General features: G+C 30.5%; 1 protein-coding gene and 1 long non-coding RNA gene across 5 annotated transcripts in view; one reads left to right on the top strand and one right to left on the bottom strand.

Annotated features, from left to right (window-relative positions):
* The window catches only part of LOC143083703 (uncharacterized), a 221,748-nt gene extending 217,095 nt beyond the window's left edge, over window positions 1-4,653 (top strand). Inside the window, exon 2 of the long non-coding RNA XR_012980842.1 lies at window positions 2,245-4,653. This is a non-coding gene — a long non-coding RNA (uncharacterized LOC143083703). The remainder of the gene's footprint in view (window positions 1-2,244) is intronic.
* Window positions 4,654-9,326: 4,673 nt separating this feature from the next.
* The window catches only part of LOC143083701 (cleavage and polyadenylation specificity factor subunit 6-like), a 29,544-nt gene continuing 18,856 nt past the window's right edge, over window positions 9,327-20,014 (bottom strand). For 3 of the 4 annotated variants that reach the window (XM_076259992.1, XM_076259994.1, XM_076259995.1), the window contains exon 15: window positions 9,327-9,824. The gene's annotated coding sequence lies outside the window, so the exon portion shown is untranslated. Of the gene's footprint in view, window positions 9,825-19,550; window positions 19,571-20,014 lie in introns of those variants that run through there. The other variant, XM_076259993.1, reaches the window with a different exon arrangement.

The raw sequence follows: 20,014 nt of genomic DNA, 5'->3' as shown, positions 1-20,014 counted from the left end.
AAACAAGTGACAGGTGAAAATAAAAGTTTATCCAATTCTATGCCTTAAAACGTTTCCAGATGCACAGGTTTGCCTGTACTCAGAGTAAATTTTGAGGTGAAAATACGGCCATTTTAGCCATAGGGTCCACATGAACCTTAAAATACGACAGAACTATATCAACAAACGGTTGGTTTTCACCTCAGAATGTACTCGATGCACTTGTGCAACTGAGAAGTGTGTAGGCCTATCCTCACCTAGTAAATTTTAAAAATACAAGTTTTCTTATGTCATCTTTTTTCTATTTTAAGATTCATTTTAGCTCACCTGGTCCAAAGGATCAGCCAGCTTTTCACATCATTTGTCCTCGTCGTCCGTTAACAGAATAAGTATTGGGATATCTAGTTTTGAAAAGTACTCTCTAAAAAAATGTTATGGCTCTTTACTGATGAAATTTACAACGTCAATCGCCTTATTATCTCGATAAGTATAATAGATTTTTTAATTGCATAACATTATCAGAAGGATAAATCTACAAATAAGTCTACAATGCCGAAATTGTTGATCACTTTCTTTCTATAAGAATATATTGCCCATAAAATACAACTATTACCGTGGTATCTATATGCAGAGACAAAATGACATAGATGTAAACATTTAATTATCACCAATGGCTTCATCAATTATTAAACCGATTAAATAAAGTCTCAGAATAAAGTAACCTTTAATATATAAGATCCCGACATGACAAAAGGAACACAAATTACAAAGAGAAGAAACACTGATAAACAATAGGTTTGTTTGTTCTCATTGTGTACTATGTTGCATGGATATTTTAGAAGTAAACAAGATCATGACAATGGCATACAAAAACCAAACACTGAAATCCAAGGATATATAAAGACAGAACACGTTGAAGAGTTTCTATATGATTTCAAAATTTGTAAAAAATAAAATGTATGTATAATTATACTTTGACAAAATTGCCTTTTTATCCTGAAGGTTTGGCCAAATTGGCAATGAATGATAATCATATGTTGTTGAAAGAACAACGTTTACTTGGAAGTAATTGTGTTTGTCCCTTTGTAGTTTATTTTTTGTGTGAACATAATTTGACATTGTATTCAGCACACTCTCAATGGACTCAAATACTAAATACAAATAAACATTTATTAAAGATGTTATAGTCGATTTTAAAATGTGTATCATTACATGATGAATAGCGTTTATCTGTATTTTCCACTTACCAACTCGATTTGCATATGGTATCATGTTCCATAGAATGGCAATCTAAGTAAGAGTGAATGCCAGAGCTGTCGTAAATACGGAAAAGACTAAAGGGTTTTATTCTAGTCATAGTTGATATCCTACATTGAACATGGGTAACATCCGGTGAATAGATCAGGTGGTTTTTAAGTTAAATGTATCAAAGATCAATGTACGTCACTGTTTGTCTTTGATGAAAGATGTTCGTTGTTGTTCTGTGGTTTGCATGTTGTGTAGACTGTCATATTATTTCTTTGTACGATTCTTTGTGATGAGTGTTCTGGCGTGTGTTTGTGCTGTATTTCTGTCACGCAGTGTTGTCATTTAATTTATATTTTGTAACATTGTCACTTAAAGTGTGAGGTTTGGCTAGCCATAAAACAAGATTTAACCAATCATTTTTTTATTCAAATGCACTGAACCAATTCAGGAATATGGCAGTTGTTTATATCAAATAGTTTGTTTCTAAGTATTTTGGCTTTTAATAAAATAATACCAAAAATCGGACAAGCGTTCAGGGCTCTGCAAGAGCAAAATACATTCCTTTCTTTACAAGGAATTTTTCAAAAATATATCGTTTGTGTAGTGTCATTCGAGTCATCAAGATGATTAAGGTTAGATAAACAATGTTTTCCTTGGTAAAAACAAATCTAACAGTACACGCTTTCACAAAAAGTTTATGTTTATCTATTTTTATTTTGCCTTTTATATTTGACAGGTATAAATTTAGACATCATGGATATATATAGCTTTGTAACTCTTTGAAAAAAACGTTAATTTACTTTCGGAAAGACTTCAAGGTCCAATTGAAAAGTATGTGTAAGAAACTAAGACTAAAAGGATGATTAAAGATTATTCAACATGTTCCCTATATATATATCCGTATCTTTCTGATTTGTGTTCTCATTTAAAACATATATATGAGCTGACTTTTATCGGTTGAGAACTTTATGTAATTCTTAATATAGATCAATAGATTCTAATATTTTGCTTTTTCAGGTCATGACGACTTCTTTTGAAAATTGTGGCATTTGTACTTTACGACACATATCTAAGCTGTCCGTGGTTTGGTGCTCAGATTGTGATGAAGGTTTGTGCCAAGACTGCAGAGAACACCATAGTCTCCTAAAGGCAACACGAAACCACAACATTATTCAAATTGCTGAATACCAAAAATTACCATCCTTTATTGCAAACATTAAACTGCACTGTAGTGAACATGATGAAAAATATTTGCTGTTTTGCAAAAAGCACAACCAACTTTTATGCGGAAAATGCGTCATTTCTGTAATCCACAAGGAATGTAAAGAAATATTTTCTGTTGAAGATGTGGTTCAAAATGCAAAGACATCTGTTGCCTTTACAGAAATCGAATCATCACTTCATGAACTTCAACAGAACGTCAGCCTTATTCTCAAAGACAGACAGAAGAATTTATCTTCAATATCTACTTCAAAAGAGAAAATCGAATCCGAGATATTAGCACTTCGAAAGCATATAGATTCTCACCTTGATAAAATGCAAGACCATGTTTTAGCCGAACTGAACACAACTGTGGAAAATTCAACCCAACAAATGCAAGGCTTCATTGCGTCTCTGAATAAAAACCAAAATGAAATTAACGAGTGCATAAAAGACGTAGAAAACATAAAGAAACATGCAACAGGTATGCAAACATTTTTAGGAATTTCTCATTTAGAAAGAATAATAAATAAAACAGAAAATGACCTGCAGACTTGGATTAAAGGTGATAGTTTTGTTCACACCGTAGTCTCTTGTCAATTAAACACATCATTACAAAATATCAGTAAAGAAATAAATACATTCGGAAAAACTATTATAGAAATTCGACCATGTGAACTGCCATTACAAAAAAAAGAAAGCGGGACAAGCGCAATCATTGAAAACAAACGTCGAGCCTAAAATTCATGTTGAGCATATATCATTGGATTTGAAAACGAAAATAAGTACGACAGCTTTCAATGTGTCAGGCTGTGACATATTTCCTAGTGGGAATTTCGTTGTATCAAACTTTGACCCTTCTTATTTGTTATTTTTTACACCCGAAGGAAACATTAATAAAAAAATCACCAATATTATGCCGAATATATATGATGTTGCATGCATCAACAACGAAACTGTGGCCACAATATCATATACTGAGAGGAACATCAAATTACTGAGTGTAAAATCGGGGAAGGTATTCAGAAGCATTGAAACTAGTTTTTCGTCGCGTAGCTTAACTTATTTCGGAGGTAAATTTATAGTTTGTCCTGATAAAAGACAAATACAGGAAGTCAGTTTAGTGGATGATAGGATAAATATAATTGGCAATAATCTGGTCTCAACTTGTGTGGCTTCATCAGGCAATAATCTATTCTCTAAAAAGAGAGCCACGAATACGATAGTCTGCCATAATAAAATTGGAGATATTCTATGGACCTTTTTAAATGAAACCGTTCTGACGGGACCTAGTGGCATAACTGCAGATGAACATGGGAATATTTTTGTCGTCGGGGGCAAATCAAAAAACGTAGTTGCGATAACTTCGGATGGCTCAACGCACAAAATACTCCTGTCAGAAAAAGACTTGTGTAATTCACCCAGGGCAGTCTGCTATAACAGTAAATTAAAATATTTGCTTGTTGCTAACGAAACTGACGGGCACGCATTTTTGTATAGTGTAAATTACGAATAACTGTATTTTATGTTTTTATATTATGTAAAGCAAAACTGATTTAAAAGACACAAATAATATCCTATTTTCGTGGTTATAAATTCGCACAAATTCGTTTTTTATTTTGATACATGTATGTTGATAAATTGCATTTTAAACCGGTATAAATCATGAAAAAACGTTGATGACGTCATGGTGACATGACAAAAATCTGTGTATGATAAGATAAACAAAACGACGTCAGCCAATCAGAAGACGAGTTACATCCAAAATTTAATTATTTGTGAATGAACCAAACGTGTGGTCATTTTTTTAAGTTATATATTTTTTTGTCATTAAACTGCCCATGTGTCTTTTACAATTTAAGGACCATTTTAAGTTATTGTTAAACAATGACTAGACGCTCACATATCTTACTAGACAACGGTTAATTGCTATCCAATGTCAATTTGTGTGCAATTATTTTATTTGTATTAACCTCTATAATCAAGATTTATTTACATCATATATAACAATATTTGTTTAAATTTTTAACTTAACCACTCGAATATAGAAAAGGTCAACAATAATCTCACTATCTTGGTAGTTATACATTTGAAGCACACACAAATGATAAAAAAAATAAACAGGTAGTCTAAGATATTACTACATTATTCAAAAGGTAAAAATTACCACAAGCGTATAACACAAGATAACGCTTCACTTCATACTAAAGTATAAAAAAACAAGAATGTGTCATTATTAAACGGATGCCCACTTGTAATATCTTAGGGAACATATGTGTACTTAGTTTCAAGTTGATTGGACTTCAACTTAATCAAAAACTACCTTGACCAAAAACTTTAACCTGAAGCGGGACAGACGAACGGACGCACAGACCAGAAAACATAATGCACAAAAATGGGGTATACAAAAACTTTTCAATTTAGGGGTCATACCGTTTGATGATGAACTCAAGACAGTGTTCTATATATGCTGGTTTGTTTTTTTTAGACATATGACCTAGTGGCTGAAGTATTGGTGTTCAAGAGGTCTAAGTAGTCCAACAAGTTTATAATAACTAGCTAGTCTACACTTCGAATCCCGCATGTGCGTCACACTCTTATCCCAAAAATCCTTTGCTTTCTGAAGATATTTATATTTGACCGAGACGCAACTTGTGGCTTTGCTTCAACATGTTTTAATTTTACAAAGATGTTTTAAAATTGCTGGTAATTCTATCAGACAATATTGTGGTTTTACCTCGGAAAGTTTTTTAAAGCTTTTTTCTATAATCATTCTACGTACTCTATTGTTACATACGTAGTGATTAAGTTCAATATCCTTTCTTAGTGATGTTGACTTATTTGTAGATCTTGTTTGGTTAATTTTTTTAATAGGTTCTATCGATTTATTATAATTTTAAGAAATATATTCTGAAGCCATTTCATTCATCTTGGTTAGCAGGCGGGGTCATCGGCGGCCAAAGTTTGGTAAAATTTGGCCCAGTAGTTTCATAGAAGATTTGTAAAAGTTAACAGAGAACGACGGACGCAAAGTGGTGAGAACAGCTCACTTGGCATTTCGGTCAGCTGAGCTAAAATAATAGACCTAGCGAGGAAAACGCATGTCCTAATACATTTCAATTCTATTTGCCAGCATGGAAAAAGGACATTTTAAAAACTGTTAGAGGTAGTTATCAAAGGTACCAAGCTTATAATTTGATACCCCAGACGCGAGTTTCGTCTTCATAAGACTCATCAGTGACACAGTAGAAAGACAAACAAGTATAAATTTGAACAGCATTGAGTACTCTGAGTTCCAAAAAGTAGTGCCAAATACGGCGAAGGTAATATATGCCTGGGAAAAGAAAATCCTCAGTATTTCAGATACTAGTAATTCATATTTTTAAAAACAGATGATGTATAAAAATGAGCATACAATTTATATTCATGTCAACACCGAAGTGCTGACTACTGTCTGGGCTGGTGATATTATCAGGGGCGAAACGTCCACTAGCAGTGGCATCAAGCCAGTGATGTCAATAGTTACCAGGCTTATAACTTGATACGGTAGATGTGCGTTTCAGTGACGCTCAGACCAAAAAAGTTAGAAAGTCAAACAAGCATAACGTTAACCTTAAAGGACTCAATATTCCAAGAAATTGTGCCAAAGTATGCTGTTGACAAAAATGCGCATATTGCAAAATAAAACGAAGACTGTGTCCATAGTACACAGAAGCCCCACTCGCACTATCATTTTCTCAGTTCAGTGAACCATTAAATTGGGATAAAAAAAATCTAATTTGGCGATTAAATTAGAAAGATCATATCATAAGGAGCATGTGTACTAAGTTTTAAATTGATTGAACTTCAAATTTATCAATAAACTATCTGGACCAAAAACTTTAACCTGACACTCGCACTATCATTTTCTATGTGTACCGTGAAATTGGGGTTAAAAATCTAATTTGGCATACAAATTAGAAAGATTATATCATTGGTACCTTAACATGCATACTAAGTTTAAAATTGATTGGACTTCACTTCATCAAAAACTATCTCAACCAAAAACTTTAACCTAAACCGGGAAAATCAGATGAACGGAGGCAGACCGGAAAACAAAATGCCCTTCTTCTATCTTCTATGTTGGGCATAAAAAAAAAAACAGTAGACGCAACATCATATATTGCTACCATAAAGTATAACAGAAACATTTCGTTAAATTGGAACAGTGAGCCAATAATTAGGCAGCATAATTATGTGATATTTTGACGAATAGTATCCAAACTGAGTTTAGTTAAATTTATAACAATAAGCTGTGGCATGAATGTTACCGAGACCATCTTACCACAACAAATGACATATAAAAATAACACCAAACGGCCTACAACCATGAATAATTATATTAGATGTATGTTTCATTATAATATTTTATTCTGATTGGCTAACTGCACATAACGTGTTATTCCGTAACATTTGCATTGCTCAATACGACTTTTCATTCATGGTAACACGTGCTCCAACAATAAAGTGCACAGGTGAATTAAATAATAAAATATTTAAAATTCGTGTTTTCATGATCATAGCTAAAAAATGTAATTATAAGTATTGCATGCTTCTTTTTGTAACTGTATAGGGCTGTAAAAGCGTTGACCGTGCGTACATTTTTAGACTCGGTCAACGCTTTTACACCCCAATAAATTTACAAAAAGAAGCATTCAATTCTTAAGTAAAACCATAACGGAATAGTCTGCTATAAAAGTCCCCCAAATAAAAAATGTAAATTATTCAAACAGGAAAACGGCTTGATTTATGCATTTATGTACAAAATAATACATAATATATATTAACAAACGACAACCACTGAATAATAGCCTAAAGACAGGCAGCCGCACATGTTTGCTGGTTAGTAAAATGTCACTATTCCAGTAGTTTCAGATCTTGTGTTGGTTTTTTTTACAAGTGTTACAAGCTACAGATGGCAAGTTTTGAGAAAAGTTTACTTTGTCCTTTCAGTTAATATTATAATAATTGTTGTAGCTATGGGCGTCATCATAACTAGCACTCCCGTCTCTACGCTCGACTACAGGCTCATCAGTTCGACTTGTAAAATGCCATTGACCTATAAAAATCATCTCTACAAGCCAATAGAATCAAACAAAAGATGTAAAAGTTTCGTCCAATACAGGCACTTAAAAGAATCAAAAGTTAAACTTATTCACTATAGTTCAGTCTCAAAATGCGACTGGCATTTCAGTTCTGCCATGTTTCATTGCCTTTTACAAATCAATTACTTTTTTGTGTGGCTTCTTAAAATACATCTAGTCATTTATGAATAACCTTTATTTAGTCTCTTTTCACTTTATTCATAACAGGGTTAGACGTAATCAATTTATAGCTCTACATTTATTGTATGGACATCTATGGTGTTGAAAACAATGTAACTTGGGGTTCTATTGCTTACCCTTCCGGAGCACCTAAGATCACCCCTAGTTTTTGGTGGGGTTCGTGTTGCTTACCCCTTAACTATTAACAACACTGGGTCGATGCCACTGCTGGTGGACGTTTCGTCCACGAGGGTATCACCAGCCCAGTAGTCAACACTTCGGTGTTGACATGAATATCAATAATATGGTCATTTTTATAAATTACCTGCTTACAAAACTTTGAATTTTTCAAAAAACTAAGGATGTTCTTATCCCAGGCATAGATTTTATCCCAGGCGTAGATTACCTTAGCCGTATTTGGCACAACTTTTTTGGATCCTGAATGCTCTTCAACTTTGTTCTTGTTTGGCTTTATAAAAATTTTGATATGAGCGTCACTGATGAGTCTTATGTAGATGAAACGCGCGTCTGGCGTACTAAATTATAATCCTGGTACCTTTCAGGCCATTCATTAGGAGGCGGTACCCAGTACTTTTACCCTCCTGTGCTACTGATAAGTACCGCCTGAATTCAGGAATTTTTATATAAGATGTTCATTGAATACATTGAAAAGTACCACCTACAAATAGGAATGTACCGGTCAACATCAAAGATAATGAAACCCCTGACCTTTGATAACTATTTACCCTTCCAGAGCACCTGAGATCATCCCTAGTTTTTGGTAGGGTTCGTGTTGATTATTCTTTAGTTTTCTATATTGTGTCATGTATACTATTGTTTGTCTTTTTCATTTTTAGCCACGGCGTTTTCAGGTTATTTCCGATTTATGAGTTTGACTGTCCCTCTGGTATCTTTCGCCACTCTTTTCTAAATGTCTTGATTGTGTGGTTTGGGTTGTCATGTGTTTGTTTATTATTAAGACTTATATTGTAATAGAACAGGAATTGTCAATAAATCTGGGGGAATACATATTTTGTACAATTGAAAGAATACCTTGTTACATTTTTTTGCTCTGTAGATTTTTTTCATTATCTTCACCTTCAATGAAAATGCATGCTTTTGTATTGGAAACCCAAAATATTCATCAAATCCATCGATTTGCTCAACATGAACTACTAAGTAGTGAGAACTGATTCATCGTGGTTTAATTCATTTCTGTAGGAAATTGTAGTGATACTCAATGGATTAATTAGGTAGACACATGAACAGGGCACCGACAATGTCTACCCACAATTGTGAGACAACAACAAATAAAGTGATACTTGGCAACAATTCAAAATCATACCTACAGGCATTCAACATTCACTTTGAATGATAGACAAGCATCATTCACACAAACCATAAATAAGTCAAGTTGTAATATGCCTATCTTAAAGGCAGTAATGGCATCTGTGTTAAAAAGTGTAATGTTCATATGTACAATTGAACTACAATCTGAATCACAACTTTTTTCCGGATCTGAAGCCACAGGGGACAGAAATGACCTAAGCCAAGAAGATATTATACCATGTATACCTTTTCCATATAAATAAGTCATTGTTTTACTACATTTATTTCTGATGGATGTTAAAAAAAATAAAATATCTTTCCTTGATGGGGTAAAATGCTGAAAAGAAAATTTGTTTAAATACTCTTCAGAATTCATAATCAATGTAGCAATTCATTTTATATCCAATCGTTTAATTAAAATCCACTTCTTTTCCTGTGTAAAACTTATCCAGAATAAAGTTGTAACTCCTAACAGAATATCTTCTTCTTTTCCATTTGTAGATTTTCATCTGTTCTGTTTTCCACTGTATGTCTTTGAATAGATGATCTATGATGAGTTGATGAGTTGATTCACATGATGCGATGAGAGTGGTGTATTCTATGATGTCTTTTAGTTCAAATGTCACATGTCTAAACAATTAGCTATATACATCAATGAAAACATCTAGAGGTCTGAGAATTTTTTTATAAACACTTTCACGAAGCAGAATAAATTACCATACATAATCTGATAATTAAGGATGAACCTTGTACATGTCTTTTTACCTACAAATAGAGTACAGGAGCCATTTTTAAAATCCATAAATATATATACCATAATTAATTATACTTTACCTTCCCTCTGAAAAAAAACCCACATTAGCTCTAGAACACATTTATGTACAAAATAATATTCTATAGGTTAACAAATAATAAATACTACACAACACAAACTTAGCATAAGTTATGATCATCATTATTTAATCTGGCTGCAATTGATTACATATCAATTTATTTTGTTGTTTTTTTAAACTCATTTCAATTATTTTCTTAAATCTTATTATCAACGATTGGACATCTAGCCTTGTGGGGATTTTTGGAGTACAATTACTGTAATAAGACTGTAATAAGACTCAGAATTCAACCAATCAGAATGCTGGATTTGGTGATACAACACAATTTTTTTTATAAGAACAAAGTCAAGTTTTATGACAATAGACAATAGTGGTCAATATGGTTCCTTTTCTTTTTAAATCTGTATTTTAATTGAAAGGTATGTGCAGGTAATTTCTGACAAGGACATTAAAATTTGACAAATTTGCAATTGAAAAATCATAGAGGAAGATCAAAACTCTGAAAGTAGATTTTAGTATCAACAATAATTACTTACAAGTCTACTTGTTTGTTGTCAATTTATAACATGTTTTTTTTTTCAAAAGATAAGACACTGATGGGGGGGAGGGGGCAATAAACAATCCCTTTTATAAGTCAACACCATGACCAAAAAGACTAACAATAACATAACATTGCACAGAAAACTATAATATTGAAAACCAGGATGACATATTGATTGAATCATAATGCAGCCTGTTTGAATAATGATGCTATACAATCATATAATATATTTAAAGACATATTAACATATGAGTCAACTAATAAATTTCCAAAATAATGGCATGGTTATATTTCATATGTTTTCTCTCTTTAAATATATAAAATAGCAATTAAATAGAACATTATAAATTATTAAGAAATACTTGAAACTTTTCATCAAGCCATTATTTTTGAAAAAGTATTTAACCTTATTAACATATCAGGCTAGTTTGGCATGATCAGGTATTACTTACACAACTACAGTTATACATTATACAAGGCGGATTTCTAATTTCATTAATTTTTACTCTTTTTACAATTTCTGATTGAATCGTAAATTTACGAATAGAAATACTTTTAAAACATACTGAGCATATCATTGAGTCCTTTTCACCCTCTAGTAAATAGTATATACTTGATTAACATTTTAGGGGTGGCAATCAGGCAAAATATATATAGAAGTACCAATTTGCTATAATAAATAAATTCTTCTATGTTGTTCAGATTTAGTTCAACTTAGTTTTAACCAAGACTCTTGAAAAACTTAAGTAATTTTTTTAATTTCAAACATTGCAAGATTGATGTGCTAGGTAATGAATACATTTAACCACAATTAATACTAAAGATATTGTTTAACAGGAATATATCTTAAGTATTATATTTATACATTTAAACGGTTTAATCGCAAATGTCAAACAAGATAACATTGGAATAAAGATATCTCAATTATGTATCACATTAAACATCAATTAACTAATAGTAAATTACTCAATATCATGGTCATAAATACTCAATATGATACATGCATAAATCAGGGTTGTTTTGGAATCATTTTCTGACTTTCAGTAGGAATGATGAAAAAAAATGCCACATACAGAGGTGGTTAGCATACTAAGAATCCTCCAATTACCTTTTAAAAATTGGGCAACATTGAACCATTTGACATTTTTTTATGCAAAGATGTGAACAGCAGTAAAAGGCATACTATAATGGTTTGCTTTCATAAATTGTAACTTGGATGGCAAGTTGTCTCATTGGCACTCATACCACATCTTCTTATATCAAAGCATTTTAATAATAAATTTCCTAACATGTTAACAAGAATTTCTTATAATAATATAAAATACAAAGTGAATTTCATAAGTGTTATGAAATAACAAATATTATTGTATAGCAATATAATATTTCCCACAGAACGTAACCAAAAGTTAGCGTGCAATAAATTCTAATATTGCACTAGTGCAATAAATCTTCAAAATTCATGACATCATCAACGTTTAAATCTTAGTTTAAACCAATTTTTTACTTTCAAATAATATATTGCTATACAATAAAAGGATTATTGCATGAATATTGGGGAATATTTTCCCTCGTAGAACATATATTGCACTCGCAAGCTCGTGCAATATAAAATTCTACTCGGGACAATATTCCCCAATATTCATGCAATAACCCTATATTATTAACATTATAAAGGACTCAAGTATCAGGGGAGTATCTCTAAGATGAAATTATTGACAAGAACTGCACATAACCAAACAAACTATACAATAATTTGTAGAGCCTTCAGAACTAAACAGAGGAAATAAAGAAGAACCTATTTATACATGAGGAAGATTAAGTTTCTCTATCAGTTTTATCCTTATGGTAGTTATAAAGCTGATAAAAAATTTGGAAAAAAAAATTATACTCAAGTTACATCATTTACAAGTGTTTTAAAGCAAACAGCACAAAACAACTGATATCAATAACAAGAAATAAAGTGCAGATCAAAATCCTGGAAATACAAATGCATGTACTAACATGTACTGACAATTTTTGTTAAAGTGGACACTTTTTGTGATTTTAAAAGATTATTTTCATTAAACTCTTACTGTATTCTTTAATTTATTAGTAATATTACCAGATTACTGAAAACTATAGCAAGTTTAATTTTTAAATGATTTTCCATTCCTAATAAGTAAATACGGTTTGTGTTTTTGTTTTTTCTTACATCCTCTGGATTTCGGCATTACAAACTTCACTTTTACAATAATGCACTTGGAAATCAGTTTTTGTGTTATACTCTTATGCTACTATATTTGTAAAATAAAACCCAAAAAAAAGTTAAAATAAGATACCTATACGAAATTTTGGAGTCTATTAAGTGTATTTTAATGGATATATTATACAACCCTAAAACAAAATACCAGCCACGAACATATTGTCTATGTTATGAATTCAACTTATCAACGGACATTCACACTTACACACAAACCAAGAATCACTGAACTCTCTCTCACAATTATTTCAATTCACAAATAAAACATTTCTTTCCTGGACAACTATCAAACATTATGCTATTCTTAAATTACAAACTGGTGTGAAAATATTATGATTGTTTCCACTAATAAACTGGTGTTAGATATTTGTAATAATATGCAGTAAGGATTATAGTTTTTACAACCATCACTTAATACAGTTTTGGCTCTCTCTAATCTCACATAAATACTTATATCACAAATAAGATGTTATAAGGAACTTCACAATGTGTTAACATCAAAGCATTATAATCTAAAATCAAGTCAAATGCACATAAGGTTTTAGCCATGAATTGTTTTTTTTTTCAATTTAGAGGAAGAAAGAGACTCAAATAATATTCAGAATTTCATCATTTGTAAAAAAGTTATACTTATTTAATTAAAATTACCTAAACAATACCTATAATCCATTATAATGGTTAGCTCTTAAATGGCAATTAATTTTTTCATTGTCATATTTTTTTCTACATACAAACTGCTATGTTTAATGCAAAATGAATTTTATATAAAAGCTTTCACTTTCTGATCAATGCACACTGAATAAGTTTAGTTTCTCGCTCCATTTGTAAAGAAACACATGAATGACCTTCCTCTCTTCCCTGCTTTCATTGCACATATCATAAAGATGAAATTAAGTCCACTATTAACACAATTCTAAGCTAAATGATTAAAACTTCATATCCAAATAATATTTATGATTGTATATGGATTTTTCAAAATATAACAAGTAATTCAGAACTACATACAATCAAAATTATATCATGGGGGAGTTTAATATGAGATTGCTAAAATAGTCTTTGTTTAAATACAACTACTACCATGTAAATGTACAAATAAAAAATAATGTTCTGGGAAAATTGAAAAATTCAAAGAAAAAAAGAAGCATGCAGAAAATAACAGTGGCAGAATCTACTGGATTTTCTCTATGAAATACAAGCTCTCTATTATTCACAAGTTTTTCTCAATATAGAATTACACTTTACAGCAATCAATCCTCTTTGAATAAATGTATATATTTTTATTCTACACTTGGTAATCTAAAATGTCAAATCAAGTTAAGTTAAGTGCCACCAAATGAAATGCCAAATTAAGTTTATTTTTCTGTCATGAAAACAAAATATTAAAAATATCAATAATACTGTTTTTCACTTACTCTTTCTCCATAACTTTTCTTTCTCCTTTGTTAAAAAAAATACCATTCTCTCTCCTTTTATAACCTATTCACACACATTTTCCCCCTAAATCTATTGCATACTTTACCATTACAATCAAAGTATAAATTTCAATGTCATGTATATTTCAGATTGCCCATGGTTCGATTGAGCCTTTTAAATGGGCATGAATATCGTAATCTTAAAATAGCATGGATTTTTTTAAGGACTAGACTCTTAAATATTGCATGTTCACTTATGCAACTTTCTACAAGGAATAATATAAACTTAACAAAATAAAAAAAATTAAGTCATAGATTGCAGAATACTGTGGGCAGCTGAGTGAAATCATGGATGACATAAAATCAATATTGAAAACATATTCCTATTAACTTTGAAAATGTGTTCCATGATTACATAAATCGTACAAGTTTAGGTGATTTTATATGAAATAAGTCCCAATCAACCTAAATTTTAACAACATTTTTTGATTTTTTAAACAAGCAGTATTACAATACATATGTGATTGAATCAAATACATCACCACATAGGAAACTTTCACAAAAGTAACTGTAAAACTTGAATGTGTGTTAATTTCATATTATAGGCATATCAATAAGTTATTTCCATGTATTTCTGACAAGTTCTCCGTGCATCATACATTGAACTATTCTGTTAAAACTTATGTTTCAGGATCACAAGTATTCCCTTACAATTTTATTGCCCTCAAAACATGAATATCTAAAACATGCATTCAGTTTCTGATCCCTAAACACATTTTACAAGATGTTACTTTAGGGACTACACATATGGAGTATTTCGACTTTTGTGTTATACAACATTTCAATATATCAATTGGTACATAAACATGTCACTTTAAGGAACATCATGGATTCTGTATCATGATAAAACAATCATAGTGGAGGTATAGCATTTTTCAAAGTACTAATATAAACAAATTTTGGGTACTACTTACCGTCATAAACAAACAATTTTTTAACAAGAGATGTCAATAGTATTTGACTGTCACCTAGTACTGAGAAGCTATCACATTTTAAGGTTTTTAAAGACTTCACACAATCATGAAATATGCCTATTAATTAAAGCACAAGCATGCATATATTTCAACAACATTGGAATTATCTTATAATTATGTTATTTTATAATACACAAACTAATGGTCTTGTTAATATAATTATACCAATACAATTATAGGTATGCATTTCCAATTTAGAATCTGTATTATTTTTTATTCTAGCATAACATTTTCTTTGAATATGAAATATGTCAAGAAGTCTAACATTTTCATAAGACACATATCGCAAACTTACAAGTTATTGTTGAAATTTTATAAAACACTGTATTGACTAAATTCTACATGTACTGTTCTTCAAAACAATATAAATAAATTTAGTAAGAGAGTTTGAAATTTTTCAGGAACTCACATAAAATGCATGCATGCATTTAGTTCTGAATTTACAATAATAAGCAACCATACAGAACTCTTTTTTTCTCATTTTTCAGAAAATTCTGTTCTATGACTGGTTTGAACAGCAGTATACTACTGTTGCCTTTATTTGTACTGAATTATGCAATTTAGAATGAATTAAACACCTATACAGATATTAAGAATAGGTTAGCCAAAATTATAATCTGGGTTTACATCTTAATACATCAGTTCATTCTGAATGTAATTTTGATGTAATACCCAAGTTTACGAATATTTCTGTGACAGAATTGTACTTAACATTACATTGAATGATAATAAAGAAGGTTGACAAATTAGCAGCCTGTCCTTTGCCAAGCATAATCATTTTACTTGTAAACATAAGTAAGCTGATGTTGAAGTAGGTTTTAAACCATATAAATGCAAGTGAAATACATGTAGCACATTTTAAATATGGTGATCATATGGTGCGATTCTTGCTTAGAATTGTGCCACATCACTTTCATTTGGAAAATACACCCATCATTCAATTATGATAATATATGATATATACCAACTTATATAGGACTGTTCCAAAATTAACTGTAGTAGGGGGTTGGAAGGCACTAAAATTACTAAAAAAAATCAATTTAGCAAAATCTTTTGTAAAATGAAAATTTCATATAATGGTGTGAGGTCTGCCTTCCATGCCCCATGTGTGTTATTTTATTTTGGAACTGTCCTAATCTTACTGCAATAAAATATGGTCAAATGTAAGCCACACTGTCTATTGCATTTTTAAATGTGATGCATAAGCATTTACTTTAAATGCAAAGACATAACTATATAAATGATAACATATAAAGTTTCTACTGATATAATTCCAAGAGCTATTCCAGAATAAGGTTATGAATTTTATCTTCACTGAGGAAGAGGTTGAAGGGCTAGTATGGGATATAACTGAAACAAGAGTGTAAGTGGTGTATTGAACTTTTATAATCGGACTTAACAATAAGGATTTTTCTGGAATAGCCTTTTCCAACATACTTAAATTAATTATTGAATATCGACTTACGTATACCAACAAGTTTCTCACATTAAATTTTTGTTTTCATACTGTTCCATTAACAAACCCTTTAGTGATAAGTCATATGTGTTTACAACTACTTCTTTTTACTTTTAATGAAATATCATAATGTATACATAGTGAAATAAATTCATTGAATTTGTGTATTACATCAAAATTATGTTCAGAACGAACTGTTATATTTAGATGTAAACCCACATTATAACATGATTCAAGGCTTATCATTGAAGGATTTTATGGAAGACATTGTACATAATTCTTATGAGACATCACAGCTGATATGGTTTATGTCACTTCCCCCACCCATCATTGGGGACCCCTCTTTTCCAAAAAAAATCAGTATTTAATTTTGTTAAAAAAAAGGAATTCAAAGTTGGTGATTTTTTAATTGTATTTAAAAGTGAAAGTATTCCACATAGAGAAAAAAAAATATCTACTCCGTACAGTGGTAGTCAATCAACGGCCTATTAGATTTGTTTACTATGTGCCCATTTTAACCATGGATGGATGACGTAACATACTCCACAAAAGCTATGATGCTGTAACAACATAAATCAGCGACATCAATTCCTTCAATTTTATTTCATATCTATAAACTATAATTTAAAAGAAATTTGAAGTGTATTTTTTTTTATCAACAAAATTTAGCATTGAGGGAAACAATGTTTCTACAGTTAAATCAATTCCAAATAATTCATTAACTCCGGAAGAAATTGTATAACTGAACTACTTGATTTATAGTGTATTTATGCTAGATAAAAAATTTTGTCTGTCAGGTGAACCATGAAATCTTTAGCAGGTATTGTTAACAGTTTAAAACATACTGATTTGCTGGTTATCTTTTTGCTACAAATTATTATGTTCCAGGGTTGGGACCCCCTTTTTGACAATCAATGCTTTTAAAATGGGGACATATGGTTGGAGCCCCTCCCCTTTTTTTCCCTTTAAAAATGACTGGATTCACCCCTGAATAAGTGATGAAGAAATCTTTCTTTAATATATTGATGCCATGGTTCATCTAACAGACAACACACTATAGAAAAGAAATTTCCATTAACAATAAGCAATAGCTTTACTTACCTCTAAATATACCATCACATATGCATTACAATGATTTAAAATGGGTCGAAATATTATCAACAGCACCTTTGACCCACTTACCCAAACTCAATAATAATATTTCATTTTCAAATAGCATCAATCATTTCTTCAATTGTGACCCCAATTTTTTTAATCCTTGTACAGAACCTCACTTACTTATCCCAGATCATCCCATATCCATAAAGGTTAAATAAATAAGTCCCCAACATGTAAAAAAACTCAATTTTGGAGTTTCAATTTTGTGACTATCAACATAAAAATTGCACTTTTAATTTGACAGCACCATGTGTAAAATCAAAACTGAACTTTTCAGAGGAACTTACAAACCCTACCTTTAAATAAACATTGGCAGAGTCTATGATAAGCACAGAAAATCAAAAAATAATTGGGATACAAAGTATGGGAGGTGCCTTATGGCAATATATGTTTCAGTTTCATTTATTTTGAATGAAAGTTTAGAAGAACACATGTATGACAAAGTCTTTGTCATGCCAAACAAATCCCAAAATCATTCACAGGAAGGAATAAATTAAGAGGTTCTAAAGCATCATGTAGCTATGATTATGTGAAAGTTTTACAGAATTTCTCAAGCTCTGCAGGAGCAGTAGGGATTAAAATGGGACAGCCCCATAACTATATAACCCAAACTACAAAAAAAAGCAATATACTGAGAGAAAATGGTTTCTATAATCACATATTGAACCTGAACACAATTTTATGATTTCTACTATTTTTTTACACAATTTATCTATGATTTTAAGAGATAAATAAACTCTCAAATTCAATATGTTACATATTAATTGAGACTGAAAACCATTCCAAAAAAAATTGTGATTCTGTCCTGAATGTGAATTTTATTTTTGTTTCCTAAAATTGAGTTACTTTATTAAACGTTTTGTTTTGCCAAATGCCTTTTTGGTCATCAATTTTTTCCTGGAGTGGCCTTTTAATTTAATGTGAGAAACTCATTATCATCCTTATCTTAATGTATCTACAGCCCTTTCATAATATTTAATAAAAGCAATATCATTTTCAGAACTAGATGTATCCAATATCTTGCTGATGAAACAAATTGAATTAATTAAGTAAAAAATATGGAATAAACTTTCTTTTGTTTTCTGACACCCTTTTCATATTACAATCTTTTCAGAAAAAGCTGTAGATACTTCTTAAATAACCTGGAAAAAATAGGTATATTAAAGACAATTTAACAAGTACAACAAATAAACAGTTTCATAAACTTAAAACAAATGTAAATATTTCTAAAAAAAAATATATATGTTATAAAAAATACTTTATGTAAAAGACTTGTAAAATTTGTCCAAAAAAATAAATATTGCACCAATTACAAAAGAGGCTGAAAGACTCTGGCAAAAATTATACATATTCATGAAAAGGGCAACTGCTTTATGGAATATGGAATAAGACAACATTCTTTTATGGTTATTTTTAACAAAAAACAGAAAAAAAACAAATTCTCTATAATTTTTTTCACTTAAAAAATAAAAGTAAATATGTCTTTTATTTTCAGAAATTTTAACTAATTTCTATCTTTAATGATTGAATTGTTTTATCATCTTTGTCCCTGATATAACGAATAGTAAATTGTTCTATAAATTCAAAATATTCCATGACTAAAATAAATATGAAAATTAAATTTCAAGTTTTAATTTGCAGTTGCCCAATATTTTTAGAAAGACAATCCGTAACAATACTGAATTTTCAAAATATATTAACAAATTTGTTTCCTAAATAACAAAAAAAAAATCTTCAATTCCAGAGAATTTTTCCTATAACTGTCTGCAAACACAATCTTTTTGAATATTTTGTGCAGAGAGAAAAATTCTTCGATGATATTTTCAAATTCAGGAAATCTGTAAAAGAAATATATATGCATATTTAAGCAACGTCAAGCTTTGAAATTCTTGCTTATGAGTTTCATATAAATTATGCACATATATTATAAATTAAACAACAGAGCATTATAAATATCTAAGTTACTTACCTGTAATCAAATTACTGGATTAGACTGTGCTTCATTTCTTGCTCGTTTGCTAGATTTTAAATGATTCATAAATGACGAGTTTGTGTGTATGCGCGTGGTTATGCGATTGGAATTATCCCCATAAAACTAATGAATTACAAAAATACTGAAATTATCTAAGAGCTATTCCGTTAAAATGAATGGGGTAGAAAAAGAAAGGTTTTGTTTTCAGACATAGGTCATAGAATATTTAAGGCATAAATTTTTTTGATGTATGCCAAATCACACAAATTTGTGGTAGTTGGTTTAATTACAGAAATCCTTTCGTAACCTC

Source organism: Mytilus galloprovincialis, chromosome 7, assembly GCF_965363235.1.
Source record: "Mytilus galloprovincialis chromosome 7, xbMytGall1.hap1.1, whole genome shotgun sequence".
Taxonomy (NCBI): Eukaryota; Metazoa; Mollusca; class Bivalvia; order Mytilida; family Mytilidae; genus Mytilus; species Mytilus galloprovincialis.
This window is presented reverse-complemented; position numbering and strand designations above follow the sequence as displayed.